The sequence below is a fragment of the Linepithema humile genome, chromosome 4 (assembly GCF_040581485.1).
Source record: "Linepithema humile isolate Giens D197 chromosome 4, Lhum_UNIL_v1.0, whole genome shotgun sequence".
Taxonomy (NCBI): Eukaryota; Metazoa; Arthropoda; class Insecta; order Hymenoptera; family Formicidae; genus Linepithema; species Linepithema humile.
The window spans coordinates 18361297-18370829 of record NC_090131.1 but is presented as its reverse complement, the minus strand read 5'-3'; the positions used below and the strand labels follow the sequence as shown (position 1 = coordinate 18370829).

General features: G+C 25.4%; 2 long non-coding RNA genes across 3 annotated transcripts; both read right to left on the bottom strand.

Moving 5' to 3' along the window:
• Nucleotides 1–1379: 1379 nt before the first annotated feature.
• LOC105670901 (uncharacterized) lies at nt 1380–3383 on the bottom strand. 2 transcript variants are annotated; one of them, XR_001100517.2, is made up of 3 exons: nt 3099–3383; nt 2163–2366; nt 1380–1863 (listed from the first exon to the last, which is right to left on the bottom strand). It is a non-coding gene; the product is annotated as an uncharacterized lncRNA (long non-coding RNA). The 2 variants fall into 2 exon arrangements; XR_001100518.2 differs by having other exon boundaries at nt 2163–2327; nt 3099–3379.
• A 2520-nt stretch (nt 3384–5903) lies between these two features.
• On the bottom strand, nt 5904–8778 carry LOC105670899 (uncharacterized). Its single transcript, XR_001100515.2, has 4 exons — nt 8764–8778; nt 7299–7506; nt 6380–6576; nt 5904–6044 (listed from the first exon to the last, which is right to left on the bottom strand). It is a non-coding gene; the product is annotated as an uncharacterized lncRNA (long non-coding RNA).
• Between the last annotated feature and the right edge of the window lie 755 nt (nt 8779–9533).

Genomic DNA, 9533 nt, shown 5'->3' with positions numbered 1-9533 from the left:
AAATGCACTTTATTCTGCTCTACATTTAAAACAACGCTTGATTTACAAATCTTCATCGATTTCAATAAATTTTTTTTTTAAATGCACAGAAAGTTGTCAGTTATAAAAAGATGTGATATATTATCTCATTACATAATGTGTACATAGTGCAATTTATTAATGACATCATATGTTGGAAAAAATGTCCAAACTTTTTGATCAACCTTATATATTTCTTATGTAGTAAAATAAACGATATGGAATAAAAAAAATCAGATAGAAATGATAAAAATGTTGAGTTTCTGTTATACATTTATTTTAATGGATTATATTTTGTTACCGTTAAGTCTTATAAAATTAATGTATTTGTATGAATATCTGATCAGAATTTCATACAGTCTTACGTTTCCATTTAAAAACCGCGTGAAAGTGTGTTTTTTGACAGAAGGCAAACTTTTCGGTATAAGCGTTATTGAATTCGTTAGTATTCCCATCACAATCTCCCCAACATTTTACATTAATTTAATACTTTGTTGTAATAATCTTTTACTTGAAAATGAGTGCAAAGACCTACGTAATAATCATAATCGCACCACCAAGCTGGAAGAACGATACAATATACGTCAAATTAAGTATATTAAAATTGCATTAAATAAACAGTTGTTAATTTTTACAAATAAAATTTTAAAAAATTAAAAATTTAGCAATTGGAATAAAACGAGCAATTGAGGAGTTTTTTTAGAAGAACAAATTTTGAAGAATCTAAATGTAAAGAGAGTTATTTCCTAAGTAAACATTGGTGATCGTTTTTATGTAATGACATTGTTAATATGAATTAATTAAGTGAAACAATTATGGATGTGAAAGGAGCAATTAAAAAGCAATTTTTCGGTGTACGTTTTAATATAATTACTTTTATCTTCAATGCCAACTTATTACTGATGCACGACTTACAAGAGTGTAATCGATCGACACTGAATTTATATTGACACTGAAGAATTGAAATCATACAAATGTAATTTATTTAACATCAAGTTATTATAATATTTATCTATTCATAAATTATAAAAAAGTTAGGAAGGTTTAAAATTTCAATTCTTTTTACTTGAAAAATTGTTTTCTAATTGCCTTACATATTTGAAAAGCATATCAACTTTTATACGATTTGTTAAATATCTAAATATAAAAAAAGAACACAACGCTTCTGTTGCATGTGTGTAATAATTTTGATAACAATTTAGTACAATTACGGAAATTCCATATAAGATTACATTTTTTAAACCAGAAAACTATTTCATTAAACAGTGATTATGTTTTACTCATATTATTATATGTCTTAATGTTGTTAAATTATTATATGTAGTATTAAAAGCCCAATATCATGAAAAATATAAAAAATATTAAAATAAGAAGATTTTTCCTTTATTTACATACGTATTTTAATATACATTTCATGTACATATCCGTACATTTTATTTTATTACAGTCATTTATTGTAAAAATAACACCTTTTTACAAGTATTTTATAAAGACTTCACACAGTCTTTCATTTAGTACTTTTATTTAAACTTAGTATTAAGCTATTACAAATACATATCAATATATTGAAAATCCCCCAAAATTTTATGTTTTAAAGATTTCTATATGTTTGAATAGATTTAAAAAATTCTTGATCGTTAAGGTATATAGAGTATTCTTCACTGCATGTAGTTATGCATTCCTCATAACTTTTAAAATTATTTCCATTTCCTCCGCAGCCCCCGTACAAGAAAGAATGACAATTTTTTGTTTTTGACGAATCAAACCAATATCTCAATTCATAATTTTTATTAAGTTTCAACTCTTTCGTGAAGCAAGCACCAGGATCCTTTGGAAGGCTACAATCTGTAAAAAAGATGTACATTCTGCAACTACTTAAATCATAACGCACGCAGTAAACTATAGAAAGACACACATATTAATTTATATAAAATAAAATATCTATTCTACCAATCTATCATTCCAGTAAATTTAAACGAAAAACTTCAAATTTTTGCAACTTATGCCAATTTATGATAACTAAATTTATGCATTAAATAATTATTAACAATTAGAGTTTTCCAAATTATATGAAAAGTACTATAATAGCCAATATAGCAATAAATTACTGTACGTGTTCGATATAAGAGAAATAAAGTACTTACTTTCAACATATGTCTCACTTGATGGAGGTTTTGTATTACATTGATATCCCATGCTAAACATGCTGAAGACAACAAGTATGAATAATAAGTTTATTTTAAAACCCATTTTCTCGTGCATTTTTTTGATTGAATTTTCAGCAGTTATGACCAATATAATGTCTTTCTCTGTAAATTTTATTATCAATAATTACTGTACGTACTGATCTGAAATTATATAAATTTACTTTTGATAACTTCGTATATAAAAGAGGATTATGGAAATGTCCAAACAAGTAAACTATAAAACCTGATTTAATTTATGTACTTAAATTTATATTATTTGTTTTAAAGGATAACATAATTCATCTATTCTTTACAATAAGTTTAAATTATAAAATTAGCATTTTTTTTAATTTATCACATGCATGCATAAAACAAAAGAGAAGAATTTAACTCTGTAGAGGAAATGTGACTAGCATTGTAAAATATTAACAATTATTCATTCGATACGTTTGCTATAAAATAGGTGCCACAAAACTTGTATATAAGTCTTATTGGCTTAAAAAGAATTTGCACGTTCCGCATTATTTGGTTCCGTAACGATTAAAACATAAGCTAATCATAGCGTAAACAATATTTGCGTTATAATTACGATGTGTATATGTATATTAAACACAACATTTGGCGGAAAAAGTCGTTAATATGTAAGATTTGCTTATAAAAAAGCAAAATTTGTTACCTGTAATAAATCTAGGAATATTTAAATTTTTGCTAGATGTATTACATGTTAAAATAAACTCTCTCGTTATCATGTTTTACTTTTCACAAAAATGTACATAATAAAGAAAGTTATAGAAAAAGTTATGGCAAAACAAAAATCATTTAAATAATTTCGACTGTAATTAAATAGTAAAAGTAAATTTAACGTTATAATAAAATTGATTAAAGATTACTTACCAAGTTCCGAGATTTCTTTTCCTAAGAAGAAATTTAGTTTGATATAATTCCTTGTCTAATCGTACATTCCTTAGTAAATCACGAGTTTAAAAGACGTCTGCTACTGTAGTTGGCCAAAAGACAAAAGCATGTATAATCGTGATCGACCCTACGTCGATTCTAAAATGCTCTATCAGTAATCGTAGAGCGTCCGCATTGTCTACTAATAACGTGGCTGATAAATTGCAAATATCATTGTTGCGGTATACCGTGCAATATACCTCCAAAAGGACACCTACCGAAAATTTCACGGTGCTTGCAATAAACATTTGTTATTATGATAATCTCAACCGTACAGTCATCATAAAGTACGTGTATATTATTTAAAATTTTAATAATATTGCAGCAATATTATATATATTCCGTATTACTTTATTTTGAATAAAATATTTTGCAAATCTCGAAATAAATGTTATTTATTTTATTTATATTGTTTAAACTTTAAGATTAAACTTTATAATTTGTTCTCAACCAACTGGAATTAAATTTCACAGTGCTTTGTCTAATTTTGTCTATAATTTATGTGATGCTAACTGTGTTCAATTTGTGTAGAAAATAAATAGAAAGTATATAAAATTGTAAAATTACATAGGTATCCCAAGAAACATTGATTATTCTTAATTAAACTTCCAAATTTTGATGTTTATCAATTATTATACATAGTAATATATTGGGTTGATGATAAAGTTTGTTCGTATTTTTGCAGCAGATGATGTTGCATTAATAAAAATTGCACTATGCATATATTTTCTAATATAATAATATACTGTATTATTTTATAACTCACAATTTTCTGCACATTTTAAGAAGTTTTATTAAAATTTATTAAGATTAGTACATTAGGCGTCGTTTTAAATATGGAATAGAATAAATCACATCTAACGTAAACAAATTCTTTCTGTTGCAGAATATTTCTAAACGGCGCAAATTTGTTTAGGGTCTTTGTTGCATTTTTATCTTTCCAATTATAAAAAAGTATTAAGTAACGAAAATGCACTTTATTCTGCTCCACATTTAAAACAACGCCTAATGTACAAATCTTAATTGATTTCAACAAGTTTTCTTTTTAAACGCGCAGCAAATTGTCAGTTATAAAATAATGTGAAATATTATCTCATTACATAATGTGTACATAGTGCAATTTATTAATGACATCATATGTTGCAAAAGACTGCCCAAACTTTTTGATCAATTCTATATATTCTTTATTTGGTAAAGTAAACAATGTACAATATAATAAAACAAGTCAGATAGAAATAATAAAACTGTTCAGTTTCTGTTATACATATATTTCAACGGATTAAATTTTGTTATTGTTAAGTCTCATAAAATTATAGAATTTGTATGAATATCTGATCGGAATTTTATACAGTCTTACATTTCCATTTAAAAGTCGCGTGAAAGTGTATTTTTCGACACAAGGCAAACTTTTCGGTATAAGCGTTATTGAATTTGTTAATATTCCCATCACAATCTCCTCAACATTCTACATTAATTTGGTATCTTGTCGAAGTAATATTTTGCTAGAAACTAAGTGCAAACATCTACGTTATAATCATAATCGCACCAAGTTGTAAAAACGATACAATACATGGCAAATAAAGTATAACAAAATTGCATCAAATAAACATTTATTAATTTTTATAAATAGAAACTAAAAACAATTTAACACATATAAAGGAATGGCTCAAATGATAACAATCAATTATAATAGAAACCAAAAAATTAAAAATTTAACAATGTGAATAAAAGGAGCATTAAAAACAAAGTTTTTCTAAAAGAACAAAGTTTGAAGAAGATAAGTAAAGAGAGTTATTCCCTAAGTAAACACTGCTTGTTTTTGTGTAATAACATTACTAATATTAATTAATGATGTTATTAAGTGGAGCAATTATGGATATGAAAACAACAATTAAAAAGCAATTTTTTGCTGCACATTTCAATATAATTACTTTTATTCCCAACGTTAACTTATTACTGATGCACGACTTACATGAGTGAATTTCATCGACACTGAACTTTTATTAACATTGAAGATTTGAAAGCATAAAAATGTAATTTTTTTAACATCAAGTTATTATAATATTTACCTACTCATATATAATAAACAAAAATATAAAATTTTAATTTTACTTAAATTGAAATTGTTCCCTAATTGCCTTACATATTTAAAAAGCATATCAACTTTATACAGTTTGTTAACTATAAATATAAAAAAAGAACACAACACTTTTGTTGCATGTGTATAATAATTTTGATAACAATTTAGTACAGTTACTGTAATTCCATATAAGATTACATTTTTTAAACCAGAGGAGTATTTTATTAAACACTGATTATGTTTTACTCAAATTATTATATGTCTTAATGTTATTAAATTACTATATGTAGTATTAAATGCTCAATGCAATAAAAAATATAAGAAATATTAAATTAAGAAGTATTTTCCTTTTTTTACATATACATTCTTACATTACGTATTCATATCCGTACATTTTATTTTATTACAGTCAATTATTGTAAAAATAAAACACTTTTACAAATATTTTTCAAAGACTTCGCAGAGTCTTTAATTTAGTACTTCAATTTAAACTCAATATCAAATTATTACAAATACATATGAGTATGTAAGAAACCTTAAAAAATTTTATGTTTTAAAAACTTTTTATTCCCACTTGGATTTAAATAATTTTCCATTGTGAAGGTATATAAAGTATTCTTCACTGCATGTATTTATGCATTCTTCATAACTTTTAAAATTATTTCCATTTCCTCCGCAGCCTCCGTACATGAAAGGATGACAATTTTTCGATTTTGACGAATCAAACCAATATCTCAATTCATAACTTTCATTGAGTTCCGGCTCCTTCTTGAAGCAAGTACCAAGGTCATTTGGAAGGCTACAATCTGTAAAAAAGATGTATATTGTGCAAGAACTTATATCATAACGCATGCAGTAAACTATATATAGAAAGACACACACATATTAATTTATATAAAATAAAATATCTATTCTATCAATCTATCATTGCGATGAAATTAAACTAACAACTTCAAATTCTTGCAATTATTATGGCAATTTGCAATTATGGCCATTTATGATAACATTTATGATAACAAAACATATGCATTAAATAATTATTATTAATTTGAGTTCTCTAAATTATATGAAAAGTATTACAATAGCAAATATAATAAAAAATTACTGTGCGCGTTTAATATGAAAGAAATAAAGTACTTACTTTTAACATGTGTCTCACTTGATGCAGGTTTTGTATTACATTGGTATCCCATGCTGAAGACAGCAAGTATGAATAATAAATTTATTTTAAAACTCATCTTCTCGTGTATTTTTTTGATTGAATTTCTAGCAGTTATGATCAATATAATGTCTCTTTCTTTGAAAATTTTATTATCAATAATTACTATACGTATTGATCTAAAATTATATAAATTTAATTTTATAACATCATGTATAAAAAAATGATTAATGTTTGAAAGAGTAAATTATAAAATCTAATCTAATTTATGTACATAAATTTATATTATTTTGTTTTAATACATAATATAATTCAATTATTCTTTACAATAGGTTTCAACTATAAAATTAGCATTTTTTTAAATTTATTACATGCATGCATAAAGCAAAAGAAAAGAATATAGCTCTGTAGAGGAAATGTGACTAACATTGTAAAATATTAACAATTATTCCTACGATATATTTATTATGCAAAAAGGTGCCGCAAAATTGGTTGTATCTGTTAGTCTTATTCGCTCGAATAGAATTCGCACGTTCTGTATTATTTGGTTCCGTCACGATTAAAACATAAGCTAATCATAAAATAAACAATTTTTGCGTTATAGTTACGATGCGTGTATCAGTATTAAACACAGTATTTGACGAAAAAAGCCGTTAATACATAAGGTAAGCTTATAAAAGAGCAAAATTTATTATCTGTATTAAATCCAGCCTTGCTGGATGTATTACATGTTAAAATAAACTCTCTCGATATTATCTGTTTTCAGTTTTTACAAAAATACATACAACAAAGAAAGTTATAGGAAAAATGACAAAGCAAGAATCTTTTAAATAATTACAACTCTAATTAAATAGTAAAAGTAAATTCATTGTTATAATAAAATTGATTGAAGGTCACATACCAAGTTCCGATGGATTCTTTTTTCATAGAAGAAATCGAGTTTGATATTGCTAAATTCCTCGCCTAATCGTATATGCCCAAGTAAATTACGAGTTCAAGAAGACGTCTGTCACTGTGATCGGCCAAAAGACAACAGCATCTAGAATCGCGATCAATCCTTCGTTAATTTCGAAATCCCTTTTCTGTATACTGGACCTGCGCATTGTCTACTAAAAACGTAAATAACAGATTGCGAATATTATTGATGAGGCGTCCTTTGGTGCGGTATGTCTTCGAAAGAACGCCTATTGAAAACTTCACGACGCTGGCAATAAATATTTGTTACTATGATAATCTGAACCAAACACTCATTATAAAGTACACGTATATTATTTAATATTTTAATGATATTGCAGCAGTATTATACATTTCGTATTATTTTATTCTTGAATAAAATGCTTTGCAAAACCATAAACAGATATAATTTATTTTATTTATGTTATTTTAACTTTAAGATTAAACTTTATAATTTTCAACTGATAAAAACTAAATTTTTCAGAGCTTCTACATCTAATGTCGTCTATAAATTATGGTACGCTAACTATCAATTTATGTAGAAAATAAATAAAAGGTATACAATATATTTTAAAATTAAATAGGTATCCCAAAAAACATTGATTATTCTTAATTAAACTGACATGTACTGATGTGTTATTTAATTATCGTACATAATATTATATTGGACTGAACAAAAAGTTTGTTTTTATTTCTGCAACAGATGATGTTCTATTATTAAATTGCACTATGTACACATTATCTAATAAGATAATATGCTATATCATTTTATAACTGACAACTTTCTGCGCATTTCAAAAGATTTGTTGAAATCGATTGAGATTTGTAAAATTGGCGGCGTTTCATATATTGCGCAGAATATATCACATGTAACGTAAACCGAATTCTTTCTGTGGCGGCATATTTTTTATAAGCGATCCAATTCTTGTTTAGAACCTACGTTGCATTTTTGTCTTTTTGATTATAAAGAAGCATCAAGTTACGAAATGCACTTAATTCTACTCAATATTTAAAACAACGCCAAATTTACAAATCTCGATCGATTTTGATAATTTTTTCTTAAATGCACAAAAAGTTGTCAGTTATAAAATGATATAGCATTTATTTCATTCGGTAATGTGTACATAGTGCAGTTTATTAATGACATCATGTGTTGTAAAAATGCAAATAAACTTTTTGAACAATTCAATATATTTCTTATGAGGTAAAATAAACGATATGTAATAAAAAAAGTTAAATAAAAACAAAATTCAGTTTTTGTTGCACATATATTTCGACAGATTTAATTTTGTTACCGTTAATTCTTATAAAATCAAAAAAATTGTACGAATATCTGATCGGAATTTCATACAGTCTTACAACATTTCCATTTAAGAACAGCGTAAAGGTGTATTTTTCGATGGAAAACTTACTTTTCGGCATAAACGTTCGTTATTGAACTTAACATTCCCATCACAACCAACCACACAAAAATTCTACATTTATTTATTACTTTGTCGTAACAATACTTCACTTGAAAATAAATGCAAGGATCTATGTCATAATCTTAATTGCACCACAAACTGTAAAAACGATACAATACACGTCAAATAAAGTATAATAAAATTGCATCAAATAATCAACATTTATTATTTTTTTAGAAGAATAAATTTTAAAGGAAATAAGTCTGAACAGGGTTATTTGCTAAATAAATAGTGGTGACTGTTTTCGTGTAATAGCGTTATTAATATTAATTAATTAAGTGGAGCAATTATGGATATTGAAGGAGCAATTAAAAAACAATTTTTGGTTTATGTTTCAATATAATTACTTTTATCCACAACATCAACTTATTACTGACGCACAACTGATCACATGTATTTGATTGATACACTGACATTGAACATTTGATATAATAAAAATGTAATTTATTTAACATCAAGTTATTATAATATTTATTTACTCATAAACAATAAATAAAGTTAGGAAGACCTAAAATTTTAATTCCTCTTACTTTAAAAAAATACTGTCTCTAATTACCATACATTTTTAAAAACCACATCAAACTTTATACAATTTGTTAAATATTTAAATATTAAAAAAAAGTACACGACACTGTGTTGGATTTGCGTAAAAACTTTCATAATAATTTAGTACAATATTCCACATAAGATAATACTTTTTCAATAAAAAAAATATTTCA